We start from the raw sequence: 18417 nt of genomic DNA, 5'->3' as shown, positions 1-18417 counted from the left end.
GAAACAATATCTTCAAATAACAGGAACAACTTCGTTAATACAGCAAGCTTGTTGTCCTTATCAAAAGCAGTGACAGCTTCATCATAAGTCTCATTGTAGAGATCATCTGCATCACCAGTTACTTCTGTATCAGCAGCACTTTCAACAATCCAAAGCTTCTAGACTCGGAGTACGGCGAAGCGTAGCTGGCCAATCAGTGGCACAAAGATTTCAAATTTAATAAAACAGAGGAAACAAATAGTAGTATTCCTTTGACCTGACAAGTCGATTTGCAGTGGTTCATAGCAAAAGAGGTTGATGCACTGCAACCTCAAATTTATACCTGCATTTTTCATTTATGACACCAAGCGATCTTGCCAGTGCAAACACAATCCCTTTCCTTACGTAACAGTTCGGGAAAGCATTGTGTACTAAACAGCTGGATGTGATTGACCATAGTTCTTGCTAGACGACTATTGCTATTTCACTGTCAACTTGCTGTGAAGTAACTATGGGAGGTCAATGGCTGATATCAGTTTCAAGAACAAGACAAGCCCGAAACGCGGAATTGAAAAATGTATCCATATATTTAATTAAAAAACCATAATAGCTGAAAAATACGCACCGTTGCCTCAAGTTAAGAAATTTGCCAGGGGCCAATATACGAAACTATCCCCTGCCGTCCGAGCAAACCTATATAGCATATATCCACCGTAAAAGAAACTGAAATTGCAAATAAAGGACTATTTGAAGACATTTCAGTTACTTTTGTAATGTTGAAACATAAGCTATAAAGTTATTCGGAATACTAAGACATCAGCAGTACCATGGCCCTGAATCGTTTTAATTTATTTTCATTACTTAGAGGCACACTTCCTACTCCAGACACAAATGTCAGTTGATAAACGTCAGTAAACGTCAAGAAATCATACTTACCTGGACCAGGGAGTACCGTGATCAGCTAGGCGGTTTCCCCAGGATGAGGCCTTTCCATTGCACTTCGGTTGGGCTGAAACCTGCGATCACCCCAAATGTGGGTGACTCGGGGTCGTTATTTATTAGTGTGGGGGTCTGCGTTCGCGCTAACCCCTGATAATTCAATTAAAAATAACCAATAATCTCAAGCTTATGACAAAATTAGTCTGGATGTCTCTGATTAGCACGTGCCAATCGATAATGTTATTATTTCTTACACTGCTCTTTCAAGGGGTGGGTACCCCGGGTGGTCTAAATAGCCCACCATTACGGATCGCGGCCATCTCACCTGTCTGCGTGTGTTTGAGTTTCGGATTTGGCCCATGTGGTTATCAGAGAAAGCTTGCCAGTATGTTATCATGGGTCGGGAGTTCTTTCCGTTCAGTTTTCTTCTCCCGGGTTCTTCCTCCACCATTTATATTGCCTGCCATGCATAGCCTATCTTGTGCTGAAAAATGGCATTAAACCCTACAACAAACAACTTTCAAAGAGCCATCTCACAACGAACGTGTGAAATATCTTTGAGTAACAGCGATCCAGCATATTTGTGAGAGAAAGAAAGAAAGAAAGAGAAATAAATGGAAACATGCTTACTGGATTCGACGAAAATCAAGTTTTATTTTCACAGAACTTCTCTGCAGTAGAGAGAGAGAGAGAGAGAGAGAGAGAGAGAGAGAGAGAGAGAGAGAGAGAAACAATATCTTCAAATAACAGGAACAACTTCGTTAATACAGCAAGCTTGTTGTCCTTATCAAAAGCAGTGACAGCGTCATCATAAGTCTCATTGTAGAGATCATCTGCATCACCAGTTACTTCTGTATCAGCAGCACTTTCAACAATCCAAAGCTTCTAGACTCGGAGTACGGCGAAGCGTAGCTGGCCAATCAGTGGCACAAAGATTTCAAATTTAATAAAACAGAGGAAACAAATAGTAGTATTCCTTTGACCTGACAAGTCAATTTGCAGTGGTTCATAGCAAAAGAGGTTGATGCACTGCAACCTCAAATTTATACCTGCATTTTTCATTTATGACACCAAGCGATCTTGCCAGTGCAAACACAATCCCTTTCCTTACGTAACAGTTCGGGAAAGCATTGTGTACTAAACAGCTGGATGTGATTGACCATAGTTCTTGCTAGACGACTATTGCTATTTCACTGTCAACTTGCTGTGAAGTAACTATGGGAGGTCAATGGCTGATATCAGTTTCAAGAACAAGACAAGCCCGAAACGCGGAATTGAAAAATGTATCCATATATTTAATTAAAAAACCATAATAGCTGAAAAATACGCACCGTTGCCTCAAGTTAAGAAATTTGCCAGGGGCCAATATACGAAACTATCCCCTGCCGTCCGAGCAAACCTATATAGCATATATCCACCGTAAAAGAAACTGAAATTGCAAATAAAGGACTATTTGAAGACATTTCAGTTACTTTTGTAATGTTGAAACATAAGCTATAAAGTTATTCGGAATACTAAGACATCAGCAGTACCATGGCCCTGAATCGTTTTAATTTATTTTCATTACTTAGAGGCACACTTCCTACTCCAGACACAAATGTCAGTTGATAAACGTCAGTAAACGTCAAGAAATCATACTTACCTGGACCAGGGAGTACCGTGATCAGCTAGGCTGTTTCCCCAGGATGAGGCCTTTCCATTGCACTTCGGTTGGGCTGAAACCTGCGATCACCCCAAATGTGGGTGACTCGGGGTCGTTATTTATTAGTGTGGGGGTCTGCGTTCGCGCTAACCCCTGATAATTCAATTAAAAATAACCAATAATCTCAAGCTTATGACAAAATTAGTCTGGATGTCTCTGATTAGCACGTGCCAATCGATAATGTTATTATTTCTTACACTGCTCTTTCAAGGGGTGGGTACCCCGGGTGGTCTAAATAGCCCACCATTACGGATCGCGGCCATCTCACCTGTCTGCGTGTGTTTGAGTTTCGGATTTGGCCCATGTGGTTATCAGAGAAAGCTTGCCAGTATGTTATCATGGGTCGGGAGTTCTTTCCGTTCAGTTTTCTTCTCCCGGGTTCTTCCTCCACCATTTATATTGCCTGCCATGCATAGCCTATCTTGTGCTGAAAAATGGCATTAAACCCTACAACAAACAACTTTCAAAGAGCCATCTCACAACGAACGTGTGAAATATCTTTGAGTAACAGCGATCCAGCATATTTGTGAGAGAAAGAAAGAAAGAAAGAGAAATAAATGGAAACATGCTTACTGGATTCGACGAAAATCAAGTTTTATTTTCACAGAACTTCTCTGCAGTAGAGAGAGAGAGAGAGAGAGAGAGAGAGAGAGAGAGAGAAACAATATCTTCAAATAACAGGAACAACTTCGTTAATACAGCAAGCTTGTTGTCCTTATCAAAAGCAGTGACAGCGTCATCATAAGTCTCATTGTAGAGATCATCTGCATCACCAGTTACTTCTGTATCAGCAGCACTTTCAACAATCCAAAGCTTCTAGACTCGGAGTACGGCGAAGCGTAGCTGGCCAATCAGTGGCACAAAGATTTCAAATTTAATAAAACAGAGGAAACAAATAGTAGTATTCCTTTGACCTGACAAGTCAATTTGCAGTGGTTCATAGCAAAAGAGGTTGATGCACTGCAACCTCAAATTTATACCTGCATTTTTCATTTATGACACCAAGCGATCTTGCCAGTGCAAACACAATCCCTTTCCTTACGTAACAGTTCGGGAAAGCATTGTGTACTAAACAGCTGGATGTGATTGACCATAGTTCTTGCTAGACGACTATTGCTATTTCACTGTCAACTTGCTGTGAAGTAACTATGGGAGGTCAATGGCTGATATCAGTTTCAAGAACAAGACAAGCCCGAAACGCGGAATTGAAAAATGTATCCATATATTTAATTAAAAAACCATAATAGCTGAAAAATACGCACCGTTGCCTCAAGTTAAGAAATTTGCCAGGGGCCAATATACGAAACTATCCCCTGCCGTCCGAGCAAACCTATATAGCATATATCCACCGTAAAAGAAACTGAAATTGCAAATAAAGGACTATTTGAAGACATTTCAGTTACTTTTGTAATGTTGAAACATAAGCTATAAAGTTATTCGGAATACTAAGACATCAGCAGTACCATGGCCCTGAATCGTTTTAATTTATTTTCATTACTTAGAGGCACACTTCCTACTCCAGACACAAATGTCAGTTGATAAACGTCAGTAAACGTCAAGAAATCATACTTACCTGGACCAGGGAGTACCGTGATCAGCTAGGCGGTTTCCCCAGGATGAGGCCTTTCCATTGCACTTCGGTTGGGCTGAAACCTGCGATCACCCCAAATGTGGGTGACTCGGGGTCGTTATTTATTAGTGTGGGGGTCTGCGTTCGCGCTAACCCCTGATAATTCAATTAAAAATAACCAATAATCTCAAGCTTATGACAAAATTAGTCTGGATGTCTCTGATTAGCACGTGCCAATCGATAATGTTATTATTTCTTACACTGCTCTTTCAAGGGGTGGGTACCCCGGGTGGTCTAAATAGCCCACCATTACGGATCGCGGCCATCTCACCTGTCTGCGTGTGTTTGAGTTTCGGATTTGGCCCATGTGGTTATCAGAGAAAGCTTGCCAGTATGTTATCATGGGTCGGGAGTTCTTTCCGTTCAGTTTTCTTCTCCCGGGTTCTTCCTCCACCATTTATATTGCCTGCCATGCATAGCCTATCTTGTGCTGAAAAATGGCATTAAACCCTACAACAAACAACTTTCAAAGAGCCATCTCACAACGAACGTGTGAAATATCTTTGAGTAACAGCGATCCAGCATATTTGTGAGAGAAAGAAAGAAAGAAAGAGAAATAAATGGAAACATGCTTACTGGATTCGACGAAAATCAAGTTTTATTTTCACAGAACTTCTCTGCAGTAGAGAGAGAGAGAGAGAGAGAGAGAGAGAGAGAGAGAGAGAGAGAGAGAAACAATATCTTCAAATAACAGGAACAACTTCGTTAATACAGCAAGCTTGTTGTCCTTATCAAAAGCAGTGACAGCTTCATCATAAGTCTCATTGTAGAGATCATCTGCATCACCAGTTACTTCTGTATCAGCAGCACTTTCAACAATCCAAAGCTTCTAGACTCGGAGTACGGCGAAGCGTAGCTGGCCAATCAGTGGCACAAAGATTTCAAATTTAATAAAACAGAGGAAACAAATAGTAGTATTCCTTTGACCTGACAAGTCGATTTGCAGTGGTTCATAGCAAAAGAGGTTGATGCACTGCAACCTCAAATTTATACCTGCATTTTTCATTTATGACACCAAGCGATCTTGCCAGTGCAAACACAATCCCTTTCCTTACGTAACAGTTCGGGAAAGCATTGTGTACTAAACAGCTGGATGTGATTGACCATAGTTCTTGCTAGACGACTATTGCTATTTCACTGTCAACTTGCTGTGAAGTAACTATGGGAGGTCAATGGCTGATATCAGTTTCAAGAACAAGACAAGCCCGAAACGCGGAATTGAAAAATGTATCCATATATTTAATTAAAAAACCATAATAGCTGAAAAATACGCACCGTTGCCTCAAGTTAAGAAATTTGCCAGGGGCCAATATACGAAACTATCCCCTGCCGTCCGAGCAAACCTATATAGCATATATCCACCGTAAAAGAAACTGAAATTGCAAATAAAGGACTATTTGAAGACATTTCAGTTACTTTTGTAATGTTGAAACATAAGCTATAAAGTTATTCGGAATACTAAGACATCAGCAGTACCATGGCCCTGAATCGTTTTAATTTATTTTCATTACTTAGAGGCACACTTCCTACTCCAGACACAAATGTCAGTTGATAAACGTCAGTAAACGTCAAGAAATCATACTTACCTGGACCAGGGAGTACCGTGATCAGCTAGGCGGTTTCCCCAGGATGAGGCCTTTCCATTGCACTTCGGTTGGGCTGAAACCTGCGATCACCCCAAATGTGGGTGACTCGGGGTCGTTATTTATTAGTGTGGGGGTCTGCGTTCGCGCTAACCCCTGATAATTCAATTAAAAATAACCAATAATCTCAAGCTTATGACAAAATTAGTCTGGATGTCTCTGATTAGCACGTGCCAATCGATAATGTTATTATTTCTTACACTGCTCTTTCAAGGGGTGGGTACCCCGGGTGGTCTAAATAGCCCACCATTACGGATCGCGGCCATCTCACCTGTCTGCGTGTGTTTGAGTTTCGGATTTGGCCCATGTGGTTATCAGAGAAAGCTTGCCAGTATGTTATCATGGGTCGGGAGTTCTTTCCGTTCAGTTTTCTTCTCCCGGGTTCTTCCTCCACCATTTATATTGCCTGCCATGCATAGCCTATCTTGTGCTGAAAAATGGCATTAAACCCTACAACAAACAACTTTCAAAGAGCCATCTCACAACGAACGTGTGAAATATCTTTGAGTAACAGCGATCCAGCATATTTGTGAGAGAAAGAAAGAAAGAAAGAGAAATAAATGGAAACATGCTTACTGGATTCGACGAAAATCAAGTTTTATTTTCACAGAACTTCTCTGCAGTAGAGAGAGAGAGAGAGAGAGAGAGAGAGAGAGAGAGAGAGAAACAATATCTTCAAATAACAGGAACAACTTCGTTAATACAGCAAGCTTGTTGTCCTTATCAAAAGCAGTGACAGCTTCATCATAAGTCTCATTGTAGAGATCATCTGCATCACCAGTTACTTCTGTATCAGCAGCACTTTCAACAATCCAAAGCTTCTAGACTCGGAGTACGGCGAAGCGTAGCTGGCCAATCAGTGGCACAAAGATTTCAAATTTAATAAAACAGAGGAAACAAATAGTAGTATTCCTTTGACCTGACAAGTCGATTTGCAGTGGTTCATAGCAAAAGAGGTTGATGCACTGCAACCTCAAATTTATACCTGCATTTTTCATTTATGACACCAAGCGATCTTGCCAGTGCAAACACAATCCCTTTCCTACGTAACAGTTCGGGAAAGCATTGTGTACTAAACAGCTGGATGTGATTGACCATATTTCTTGCTAGACGACTATTGCTATTTCACTGTCAACTTGCTGTGAAGTAACTATGGGAGGTCAATGGCTGATATCAGTTTCAAGAACAAGACAAGCCCGAAACGCGGAATTGAAAAATGTATCCATATATTTAATTAAAAAACCATAATAGCTGAAAAATACGCACCGTTGCCTCAAGTTAAGAAATTTGCCAGGGGCCAATATACGAAACTATCCCCTGCCGTCCGAGCAAACCTATATAGCATATATCCACCGTAAAAGAAACTGAAATTGCAAATAAAGGACTATTTGAAGACATTTCAGTTACTTTTGTAATGTTGAAACATAAGCTATAAAGTTATTCGGAATACTAAGACATCAGCAGTACCATGGCCCTGAATCGTTTTAATTTATTTTCATTACTTAGAGGCACACTTCCTACTCCAGACACAAATGTCAGTTGATAAACGTCAGTAAACGTCAAGAAATCATACTTACCTGGACCAGGGAGTACCGTGATCAGCTAGGCGGTTTCCCCAGGATGAGGCCTTTCCATTGCACTTCGGTTGGGCTGAAACCTGCGATCACCCCAAATGTGGGTGACTCGGGGTCGTTATTTATTAGTGTGGGGGTCTGCGTTCGCGCTAACCCCTGATAATTCAATTAAAAATAACCAATAATCTCAAGCTTATGACAAAATTAGTCTGGATGTCTCTGATTAGCACGTGCCAATCGATAATGTTATTATTTCTTACACTGCTCTTTCAAGGGGTGGGTACCCCGGGTGGTCTAAATAGCCCACCATTACGGATCGCGGCCATCTCACCTGTCTGCGTGTGTTTGAGTTTCGGATTTGGCCCATGTGGTTATCAGAGAAAGCTTGCCAGTATGTTATCATGGGTCGGGAGTTCTTTCCGTTCAGTTTTCTTCTCCCGGGTTCTTCCTCCACCATTTATATTGCCTGCCATGCATAGCCTATCTTGTGCTGAAAAATGGCATTAAACCCTACAACAAACAACTTTCAAAGAGCCATCTCACAACGAACGTGTGAAATATCTTTGAGTAACAGCGATCCAGCATATTTGTGAGAGAAAGAAAGAAAGAAAGAGAAATAAATGGAAACATGCTTACTGGATTCGACGAAAATCAAGTTTTATTTTCACAGAACTTCTCTGCAGTAGAGAGAGAGAGAGAGAGAGAGAGAGAGAGAAACAATATCTTCAAATAACAGGAACAACTTCGTTAATACAGCAAGCTTGTTGTCCTTATCAAAAGCAGTGACAGCTTCATCATAAGTCTCATTGTAGAGATCATCTGCATCACCAGTTACTTCTGTATCAGCAGCACTTTCAACAATCCAAAGCTTCTAGACTCGGAGTACGGCGAAGCGTAGCTGGCCAATCAGTGGCACAAAGATTTCAAATTTAATAAAACAGAGGAAACAAATAGTAGTATTCCTTTGACCTGACAAGTCGATTTGCAGTGGTTCATAGCAAAAGAGGTTGATGCACTGCAACCTCAAATTTATACCTGCATTTTTCATTTATGACACCAAGCGATCTTGCCAGTGCAAACACAATCCCTTTCCTTACGTAACAGTTCGGGAAAGCATTGTGTACTAAACAGCTGGATGTGATTGACCATAGTTCTTGCTAGACGACTATTGCTATTTCACTGTCAACTTGCTGTGAAGTAACTATGGGAGGTCAATGGCTGATATCAGTTTCAAGAACAAGACAAGCCCGAAACGCGGAATTGAAAAATGTATCCATATATTTAATTAAAAAACCATAATAGCTGAAAAATACGCACCGTTGCCTCAAGTTAAGAAATTTGCCAGGGGCCAATATACGAAACTATCCCCTGCCGTCCGAGCAAACCTATATAGCATATATCCACCGTAAAAGAAACTGAAATTGCAAATAAAGGACTATTTGAAGACATTTCAGTTACTTTTGTAATGTTGAAACATAAGCTATAAAGTTATTCGGAATACTAAGACATCAGCAGTACCATGGCCCTGAATCGTTTTAATTTATTTTCATTACTTAGAGGCACACTTCCTACTCCAGACACAAATGTCAGTTGATAAACGTCAGTAAACGTCAAGAAATCATACTTACCTGGACCAGGGAGTACCGTGATCAGCTAGGCGGTTTCCCCAGGATGAGGCCTTTCCATTGCACTTCGGTTGGGCTGAAACCTGCGATCACCCCAAATGTGGGTGACTCGGGGTCGTTATTTATTAGTGTGGGGGTCTGCGTTCGCGCTAACCCCTGATAATTCAATTAAAAATAACCAATAATCTCAAGCTTATGACAAAATTAGTCTGGATGTCTCTGATTAGCACGTGCCAATCGATAATGTTATTATTTCTTACACTGCTCTTTCAAGGGGTGGGTACCCCGGGTGGTCTAAATAGCCCACCATTACGGATCGCGGCCATCTCACCTGTCTGCGTGTGTTTGAGTTTCGGATTTGGCCCATGTGGTTATCAGAGAAAGCTTGCCAGTATGTTATCATGGGTCGGGAGTTCTTTCCGTTCAGTTTTCTTCTCCCGGGTTCTTCCTCCACCATTTATATTGCCTGCCATGCATAGCCTATCTTGTGCTGAAAAATGGCATTAAACCCTACAACAAACAACTTTCAAAGAGCCATCTCACAACGAACGTGTGAAATATCTTTGAGTAACAGCGATCCAGCATATTTGTGAGAGAAAGAAAGAAAGAAAGAGAAATAAATGGAAACATGCTTACTGGATTCGACGAAAATCAAGTTTTATTTTCACAGAACTTCTCTGCAGTAGAGAGAGAGAGAGAGAGAGAGAGAGAGAGAGAGAGAGAGAGAAACAATATCTTCAAATAACAGGAACAACTTCGTTAATACAGCAAGCTTGTTGTCCTTATCAAAAGCAGTGACAGCTTCATCATAAGTCTCATTGTAGAGATCATCTGCATCACCAGTTACTTCTGTATCAGCAGCACTTTCAACAATCCAAAGCTTCTAGACTCGGAGTACGGCGAAGCGTAGCTGGCCAATCAGTGGCACAAAGATTTCAAATTTAATAAAACAGAGGAAACAAATAGTAGTATTCCTTTGACCTGACAAGTCGATTTGCAGTGGTTCATAGCAAAAGAGGTTGATGCACTGCAACCTCAAATTTATACCTGCATTTTTCATTTATGACACCAAGCGATCTTGCCAGTGCAAACACAATCCCTTTCCTTACGTAACAGTTCGGGAAAGCATTGTGTACTAAACAGCTGGATGTGATTGACCATAGTTCTTGCTAGACGACTATTGCTATTTCACTGTCAACTTGCTGTGAAGTAACTATGGGAGGTCAATGGCTGATATCAGTTTCAAGAACAAGACAAGCCCGAAACGCGGAATTGAAAAATGTATCCATATATTTAATTAAAAAACCATAATAGCTGAAAAATACGCACCGTTGCCTCAAGTTAAGAAATTTGCCAGGGGCCAATATACGAAACTATCCCCTGCCGTCCGAGCAAACCTATATAGCATATATCCACCGTAAAAGAAACTGAAATTGCAAATAAAGGACTATTTGAAGACATTTCAGTTACTTTTGTAATGTTGAAACATAAGCTATAAAGTTATTCGGAATACTAAGACATCAGCAGTACCATGGCCCTGAATCGTTTTAATTTATTTTCATTACTTAGAGGCACACTTCCTACTCCAGACACAAATGTCAGTTGATAAACGTCAGTAAACGTCAAGAAATCATACTTACCTGGACCAGGGAGTACCGTGATCAGCTAGGCGGTTTCCCCAGGATGAGGCCTTTCCATTGCACTTCGGTTGGGCTGAAACCTGCGATCACCCCAAATGTGGGTGACTCGGGGTCGTTATTTATTAGTGTGGGGGTCTGCGTTCGCGCTAACCCCTGATAATTCAATTAAAAATAACCAATAATCTCAAGCTTATGACAAAATTAGTCTGGATGTCTCTGATTAGCACGTGCCAATCGATAATGTTATTATTTCTTACACTGCTCTTTCAAGGGGTGGGTACCCCGGGTGGTCTAAATAGCCCACCATTACGGATCGCGGCCATCTCACCTGTCTGCGTGTGTTTGAGTTTCGGATTTGGCCCATGTGGTTATCAGAGAAAGCTTGCCAGTATGTTATCATGGGTCGGGAGTTCTTTCCGTTCAGTTTTCTTCTCCCGGGTTCTTCCTCCACCATTTATATTGCCTGCCATGCATAGCCTATCTTGTGCTGAAAAATGGCATTAAACCCTACAACAAACAACTTTCAAAGAGCCATCTCACAACGAACGTGTGAAATATCTTTGAGTAACAGCGATCCAGCATATTTGTGAGAGAAAGAAAGAAAGAAAGAGAAATAAATGGAAACATGCTTACTGGATTCGACGAAAATCAAGTTTTATTTTCACAGAACTTCTCTGCAGTAGAGAGAGAGAGAGAGAGAGAGAGAGAGAGAGAGAGAGAGAGAGAGAGAAACAATATCTTCAAATAACAGGAACAACTTCGTTAATACAGCAAGCTTGTTGTCCTTATCAAAAGCAGTGACAGCTTCATCATAAGTCTCATTGTAGAGATCATCTGCATCACCAGTTACTTCTGTATCAGCAGCACTTTCAACAATCCAAAGCTTCTAGACTCGGAGTACGGCGAAGCGTAGCTGGCCAATCAGTGGCACAAAGATTTCAAATTTAATAAAACAGAGGAAACAAATAGTAGTATTCCTTTGACCTGACAAGTCGATTTGCAGTGGTTCATAGCAAAAGAGGTTGATGCACTGCAACCTCAAATTTATACCTGCATTTTTCATTTATGACACCAAGCGATCTTGCCAGTGCAAACACAATCCCTTTCCTACGTAACAGTTCGGGAAAGCATTGTGTACTAAACAGCTGGATGTGATTGACCATATTTCTTGCTAGACGACTATTGCTATTTCACTGTCAACTTGCTGTGAAGTAACTATGGGAGGTCAATGGCTGATATCAGTTTCAAGAACAAGACAAGCCCGAAACGCGGAATTGAAAAATGTATCCATATATTTAATTAAAAAACCATAATAGCTGAAAAATACGCACCGTTGCCTCAAGTTAAGAAATTTGCCAGGGGCCAATATACGAAACTATCCCCTGCCGTCCGAGCAAACCTATATAGCATATATCCACCGTAAAAGAAACTGAAATTGCAAATAAAGGACTATTTGAAGACATTTCAGTTACTTTTGTAATGTTGAAACATAAGCTATAAAGTTATTCGGAATACTAAGACATCAGCAGTACCATGGCCCTGAATCGTTTTAATTTATTTTCATTACTTAGAGGCACACTTCCTACTCCAGACACAAATGTCAGTTGATAAACGTCAGTAAACGTCAAGAAATCATACTTACCTGGACCAGGGAGTACCGTGATCAGCTAGGCGGTTTCCCCAGGATGAGGCCTTTCCATTGCACTTCGGTTGGGCTGAAACCTGCGATCACCCCAAATGTGGGTGACTCGGGGCCGTTATTTATTAGTGTGGGGGTCTGCGTTCGCGCTAACCCCTGATAATTCAATTAAAAATAACCAATAATCTCAAGCTTATGACAAAATTAGTCTGGATGTCTCTGATTAGCACGTGCCAATCGATAATGTTATTATTTCTTACACTGCTCTTTCAAGGGGTGGGTACCCCGGGTGGTCTAAATAGCCCACCATTACGGATCGCGGCCATCTCACCTGTCTGCGTGTGTTTGAGTTTCGGATTTGGCCCATGTGGTTATCAGAGAAAGCTTGCCAGTATGTTATCATGGGTCGGGAGTTCTTTCCGTTCAGTTTTCTTCTCCCGGGTTCTTCCTCCACCATTTATATTGCCTGCCATGCATAGCCTATCTTGTGCTGAAAAATGGCATTAAACCCTACAACAAACAACTTTCAAAGAGCCATCTCACAACGAACGTGTGAAATATCTTTGAGTAACAGCGATCCAGCATATTTGTGAGAGAAAGAAAGAAAGAAAGAGAAATAAATGGAAACATGCTTACTGGATTCGACGAAAATCAAGTTTTATTTTCACAGAACTTCTCTGCAGTAGAGAGAGAGAGAGAGAGAGAGAGAGAGAGAGAGAGAAACAATATCTTCAAATAACAGGAACAACTTCGTTAATACAGCAAGCTTGTTGTCCTTATCAAAAGCAGTGACAGCTTCATCATAAGTCTCATTGTAGAGATCATCTGCATCACCAGTTACTTCTGTATCAGCAGCACTTTCAACAATCCAAAGCTTCTAGACTCGGAGTACGGCGAAGCGTAGCTGGCCAATCAGTGGCACAAAGATTTCAAATTTAATAAAACAGAGGAAACAAATAGTAGTATTCCTTTGACCTGACAAGTCGATTTGCAGTGGTTCATAGCAAAAGAGGTTGATGCACTGCAACCTCAAATTTATACCTGCATTTTTCATTTATGACACCAAGCGATCTTGCCAGTGCAAACACAATCCCTTTCCTTACGTAACAGTTCGGGAAAGCATTGTGTACTAAACAGCTGGATGTGATTGACCATAGTTCTTGCTAGACGACTATTGCTATTTCACTGTCAACTTGCTGTGAAGTAACTATGGGAGGTCAATGGCTGATATCAGTTTCAAGAACAAGACAAGCCCGAAACGCGGAATTGAAAAATGTATCCATATATTTAATTAAAAAACCATAATAGCTGAAAAATACGCACCGTTGCCTCAAGTTAAGAAATTTGCCAGGGGCCAATATACGAAACTATCCCCTGCCGTCCGAGCAAACCTATATAGCATATATCCACCGTAAAAGAAACTGAAATTGCAAATAAAGGACTATTTGAAGACATTTCAGTTACTTTTGTAATGTTGAAACATAAGCTATAAAGTTATTCGGAATACTAAGACATCAGCAGTACCATGGCCCTGAATCGTTTTAATTTATTTTCATTACTTAGAGGCACACTTCCTACTCCAGACACAAATGTCAGTTGATAAACGTCAGTAAACGTCAAGAAATCATACTTACCTGGACCAGGGAGTACCGTGATCAGCTAGGCGGTTTCCCCAGGATGAGGCCTTTCCATTGCACTTCGGTTGGGCTGAAACCTGCGATCACCCCAAATGTGGGTGACTCGGGGTCGTTATTTATTAGTGTGGGGGTCTGCGTTCGCGCTAACCCCTGATAATTCAATTAAAAATAACCAATAATCTCAAGCTTATGACAAAATTAGTCTGGATGTCTCTGATTAGCACGTGCCAATCGATAATGTTATTATTTCTTACACTGCTCTTTCAAGGGGTGGGTACCCCGGGTGGTCTAAATAGCCCACCATTACGGATCGCGGCCATCTCACCTGTCTGCGTGTGTTTGAGTTTCGGATTTGGCCCATGTGGTTATCAGAGAAAGCTTGCCAGTATGTTATCATGGGTCGGGAGTTCTTTCCGTTCAGTTTTCTTCTCCCGGGTTCTTCCTCCACCATTTATATTGCCTGCCATGCATAGCCTATCTTGTGCTGAAAAATGGCATTAAACCCTACAACAAACAACTTTCAAAGAGCCATCTCACAACGAACGTGTGAAATATCTTTGAGTAACAGCGATCCAGCATATTTGTGAGAGAAAGAAAGAAAGAAAGAGAAATAAATGGAAACATGCTTACTGGATTCGACGAAAATCAAGTTTTATTTTCACAGAACTTCTCTGCAGTAGAGAGAGAGAGAGAGAGAGAGAGAGAGAGAGAGAGAGAAACAATATCTTCAAATAACAGGAACAACTTCGTTAATACAGCAAGCTTGTTGTCCTTATCAAAAGCAGTGACAGCTTCATCATAAGTCTCATTGTAGAGATCATCTGCATCACCAGTTACTTCTGTATCAGCAGCACTTTCAACAATCCAAAGCTTCTAGACTCGGAGTACGGCGAAGCGTAGCTGGCCAATCAGTGGCACAAAGATTTCAAATTTAATAAAACAGAGGAAACAAATAGTAGTATTCCTTTGACCTGACAAGTCGATTTGCAGTGGTTCATAGCAAAAGAGGTTGATGCACTGCAACCTCAAATTTATACCTGCATTTTTCATTTATGACACCAAGCGATCTTGCCAGTGCAAACACAATCCCTTTCCTACGTAACAGTTCGGGAAAGCATTGTGTACTAAACAGCTGGATGTGATTGACCATATTTCTTGCTAGACGACTATTGCTATTTCACTGTCAACTTGCTGTGAAGTAACTATGGGAGGTCAATGGCTGATATCAGTTTCAAGAACAAGACAAGCCCGAAACGCGGAATTGAAAAATGTATCCATATATTTAATTAAAAAACCATAATAGCTGAAAAATACGCACCGTTGCCTCAAGTTAAGAAATTTGCCAGGGGCCAATATACGAAACTATCCCCTGCCGTCCGAGCAAACCTATATAGCATATATCCACCGTAAAAGAAACTGAAATTGCAAATAAAGGACTATTTGAAGACATTTCAGTTACTTTTGTAATGTTGAAACATAAGCTATAAAGTTATTCGGAATACTAAGACATCAGCAGTACCATGGCCCTGAATCGTTTTAATTTATTTTCATTACTTAGAGGCACACTTCCTACTCCAGACACAAATGTCAGTTGATAAACGTCAGTAAACGTCAAGAAATCATACTTACCTGGACCAGGGAGTACCGTGATCAGCTAGGCGGTTTCCCCAGGATGAGGCCTTTCCATTGCACTTCGGTTGGGCTGAAACCTGCGATCACCCCAAATGTGGGTGACTCGGGGTCGTTATTTATTAGTGTGGGGGTCTGCGTTCGCGCTAACCCCTGATAATTCAATTAAAAATAACCAATAATCTCAAGCTTATGACAAAATTAGTCTGGATGTCTCTGATTAGCACGTGCCAATCGATAATGTTATTATTTCTTACACTGCTCTTTCAAGGGGTGGGTACCCCGGGTGGTCTAAATAGCCCACCATTACGGATCGCGGCCATCTCACCTGTCTGCGTGTGTTTGAGTTTCGGATTTGGCCCATGTGGTTATCAGAGAAAGCTTGCCAGTATGTTATCATGGGTCGGGAGTTCTTTCCGTTCAGTTTTCTTCTCCCGGGTTCTTCCTCCACCATTTATATTGCCTGCCATGCATAGCCTATCTTGTGCTGAAAAATGGCATTAAACCCTACAACAAACAACTTTCAAAGAGCCATCTCACAACGAACGTGTGAAATATCTTTGAGTAACAGCGATCCAGCATATTTGTGAGAGAAAGAAAGAAAGAAAGAGAAATAAATGGAAACATGCTTACTGGATTCGACGAAAATCAAGTTTTATTTTCACAGAACTTCTCTGCAGTAGAGAGAGAGAGAGAGAGAGAGAGAGAGAGAAACAATATCTTCAAATAACAGGAACAACTTCGTTAATACAGCAAGCTTGTTGTCCTTATCAAAAGCAGTGACAGCTTCATCATAAGTCTCATTGTAGAGATCATCTGCATCACCAGTTACTTCTGTATCAGCAGCACTTTCAACAATCCAAAGCTTCTAGACTCGGAGTACGGCGAAGCGTAGCTGGCCAATCAGTGGCACAAAGATTTCAAATTTAATAAAACAGAGGAAACAAATAGTAGTATTCCTTTGACCTGACAAGTCGATTTGCAGTGGTTCATAGCAAAAGAGGTTGATGCACTGCAACCTCAAATTTATACCTGCATTTTTCATTTATGACACCAAGCGATCTTGCCAGTGCAAACACAATCCCTTTCCTTACGTAACAGTTCGGGAAAGCATTGTGTACTAAACAGCTGGATGTGATTGACCATAGTTCTTGCTAGACGACTATTGCTATTTCACTGTCAACTTGCTGTGAAGTAACTATGGGAGGTCAATGGCTGATATCAGTTTCAAGAACAAGACAAGCCCGAAACGCGGAATTGAAAAATGTATCCATATATTTAATTAAAAAACCATAATAGCTGAAAAATACGCACCGTTGCCTCAAGTTAAGAAATTTGCCAGGGGCCAATATACGAAACTATCCCCTGCCGTCCGAGCAAACCTATATAGCATATATCCACCGTAAAAGAAACTGAAATTGCAAATAAAGGACTATTTGAAGACATTTCAGTTACTTTTGTAATGTTGAAACATAAGCTATAAAGTTATTCGGAATACTAAGACATCAGCAGTACCATGGCCCTGAATCGTTTTAATTTATTTTCATTACTTAGAGGCACACTTCCTACTCCAGACACAAATGTCAGTTGATAAACGTCAGTAAACGTCAAGAAATCATACTTACCTGGACCAGGGAGTACCGTGATCAGCTAGGCGGTTTCCCCAGGATGAGGCCTTTCCATTGCACTTCGGTTGGGCTGAAACCTGCGATCACCCCAAATGTGGGTGACTCGGGGTCGTTATTTATTAGTGTGGGGGTCTGCGTTCGCGCTAACCCCTGATAATTCAATTAAAAATAACCAATAATCTCAAGCTTATGACAAAATTAGTCTGGATGTCTCTGATTAGCACGTGCCAATCGATAATGTTATTATTTCTTACACTGCTCTTTCAAGGGGTGGGTACCCCGGGTGGTCTAAATAGCCCACCATTACGGATCGCGGCCATCTCACCTGTCTGCGTGTGTTTGAGTTTCGGATTTGGCCCATGTGGTTATCAGAGAAAGCTTGCCAGTATGTTATCATGGGTCGGGAGTTCTTTCCGTTCAGTTTTCTTCTCCCGGGTTCTTCCTCCACCATTTATATTGCCTGCCATGCATAGCCTATCTTGTGCTGAAAAATGGCATTAAACCCTACAACAAACAACTTTCAAAGAGCCATCTCACAACGAACGTGTGAAATATCTTTGAGTAACAGCGATCCAGCATATTTGTGAGAGAAAGAAAGAAAGAAAGAGAAATAAATGGAAACATGCTTACTGGATTCGACGAAAATCAAGTTTTATTTTCACAGAACTTCTCTGCAGTAGAGAGAGAGAGAGAGAGAGAGAGAGAGAGAGAGAGAGAGAGAGAGAGAGAGAGAGAGAAACAATATCTTCAAATAACAGGAACAACTTCGTTAATACAGCAAGCTTGTTGTCCTTATCAAAAGCAGTGACAGCTTCATCATAAGTCTCATTGTAGAGATCATCTGCATCACCAGTTACTTCTGTATCAGCAGCACTTTCAACAATCCAAAGCTTCTAGACTCGGAGTACGGCGAAGCGTAGCTGGCCAATCAGTGGCACAAAGATTTCAAATTTAATAAAACAGAGGAAACAAATAGTAGTATTCCTTTGACCTGACAAGTCGATTTGCAGTGGTTCATAGCAAAAGAGGTTGATGCACTGCAACCTCAAATTTATACCTGCATTTTTCATTTATGACACCAAGCGATCTTGCCAGTGCAAACACAATCCCTTTCCTTACGTAACAGTTCGGGAAAGCATTGTGTACTAAACA

General features: G+C 41.0%; 11 non-coding genes across 11 annotated transcripts; all 11 read left to right on the top strand.

Annotated features, from left to right (window-relative positions):
- Nucleotides 1-907: 907 nt before the first annotated feature.
- On the top strand, nucleotides 908-1071 carry LOC149773947 (U1 spliceosomal RNA). The gene has a single exon (XR_016417170.1). It is a non-coding gene; the product is annotated as a U1 spliceosomal RNA (small nuclear RNA).
- A 1481-nt stretch (nucleotides 1072-2552) lies between these two features.
- Nucleotides 2553-2716, top strand: LOC149773946 (U1 spliceosomal RNA). Its single transcript, XR_016417212.1, has one exon. It is a non-coding gene; the product is annotated as a U1 spliceosomal RNA (small nuclear RNA).
- A 1469-nt stretch (nucleotides 2717-4185) lies between these two features.
- On the top strand, nucleotides 4186-4349 carry LOC149773945 (U1 spliceosomal RNA). The gene has a single exon (XR_016417169.1). It is a non-coding gene; the product is annotated as a U1 spliceosomal RNA (small nuclear RNA).
- Nucleotides 4350-5828: 1479 nt separating this feature from the next.
- On the top strand, nucleotides 5829-5992 carry LOC149773944 (U1 spliceosomal RNA). The gene has a single exon (XR_016417168.1). It is a non-coding gene; the product is annotated as a U1 spliceosomal RNA (small nuclear RNA).
- A 1470-nt stretch (nucleotides 5993-7462) lies between these two features.
- Nucleotides 7463-7626, top strand: LOC149773943 (U1 spliceosomal RNA). The gene has a single exon (XR_016417167.1). It is a non-coding gene; the product is annotated as a U1 spliceosomal RNA (small nuclear RNA).
- Nucleotides 7627-9087: 1461 nt separating this feature from the next.
- LOC149773942 (U1 spliceosomal RNA) lies at nucleotides 9088-9251 on the top strand. The gene has a single exon (XR_016417166.1). It is a non-coding gene; the product is annotated as a U1 spliceosomal RNA (small nuclear RNA).
- Nucleotides 9252-10724: 1473 nt separating this feature from the next.
- LOC149773941 (U1 spliceosomal RNA) lies at nucleotides 10725-10888 on the top strand. Its single transcript, XR_016417165.1, has one exon. It is a non-coding gene; the product is annotated as a U1 spliceosomal RNA (small nuclear RNA).
- Nucleotides 10889-12366: 1478 nt separating this feature from the next.
- Nucleotides 12367-12530, top strand: LOC149773940 (U1 spliceosomal RNA). The gene has a single exon (XR_016417209.1). It is a non-coding gene; the product is annotated as a U1 spliceosomal RNA (small nuclear RNA).
- Nucleotides 12531-13997: 1467 nt separating this feature from the next.
- On the top strand, nucleotides 13998-14161 carry LOC149773939 (U1 spliceosomal RNA). The gene has a single exon (XR_016417163.1). It is a non-coding gene; the product is annotated as a U1 spliceosomal RNA (small nuclear RNA).
- Nucleotides 14162-15629: 1468 nt separating this feature from the next.
- LOC149773938 (U1 spliceosomal RNA) lies at nucleotides 15630-15793 on the top strand. Its single transcript, XR_016417162.1, has one exon. It is a non-coding gene; the product is annotated as a U1 spliceosomal RNA (small nuclear RNA).
- A 1461-nt stretch (nucleotides 15794-17254) lies between these two features.
- LOC149773937 (U1 spliceosomal RNA) lies at nucleotides 17255-17418 on the top strand. The gene has a single exon (XR_016417161.1). It is a non-coding gene; the product is annotated as a U1 spliceosomal RNA (small nuclear RNA).
- Nucleotides 17419-18417: the final 999 nt, after the last annotated feature.

This window comes from Sinohyriopsis cumingii, unplaced genomic scaffold (genome assembly GCF_028554795.1).
Source record: "Sinohyriopsis cumingii isolate HCF-2022 unplaced genomic scaffold, ASM2855479v2 utg000547l, whole genome shotgun sequence".
Classification (NCBI taxonomy): Eukaryota; Metazoa; Mollusca; class Bivalvia; order Unionida; family Unionidae; genus Sinohyriopsis; species Sinohyriopsis cumingii.
The sequence above is the reverse complement of the archived record's forward strand: the minus strand, read 5'-3'. Positions and strand labels throughout refer to the sequence as shown.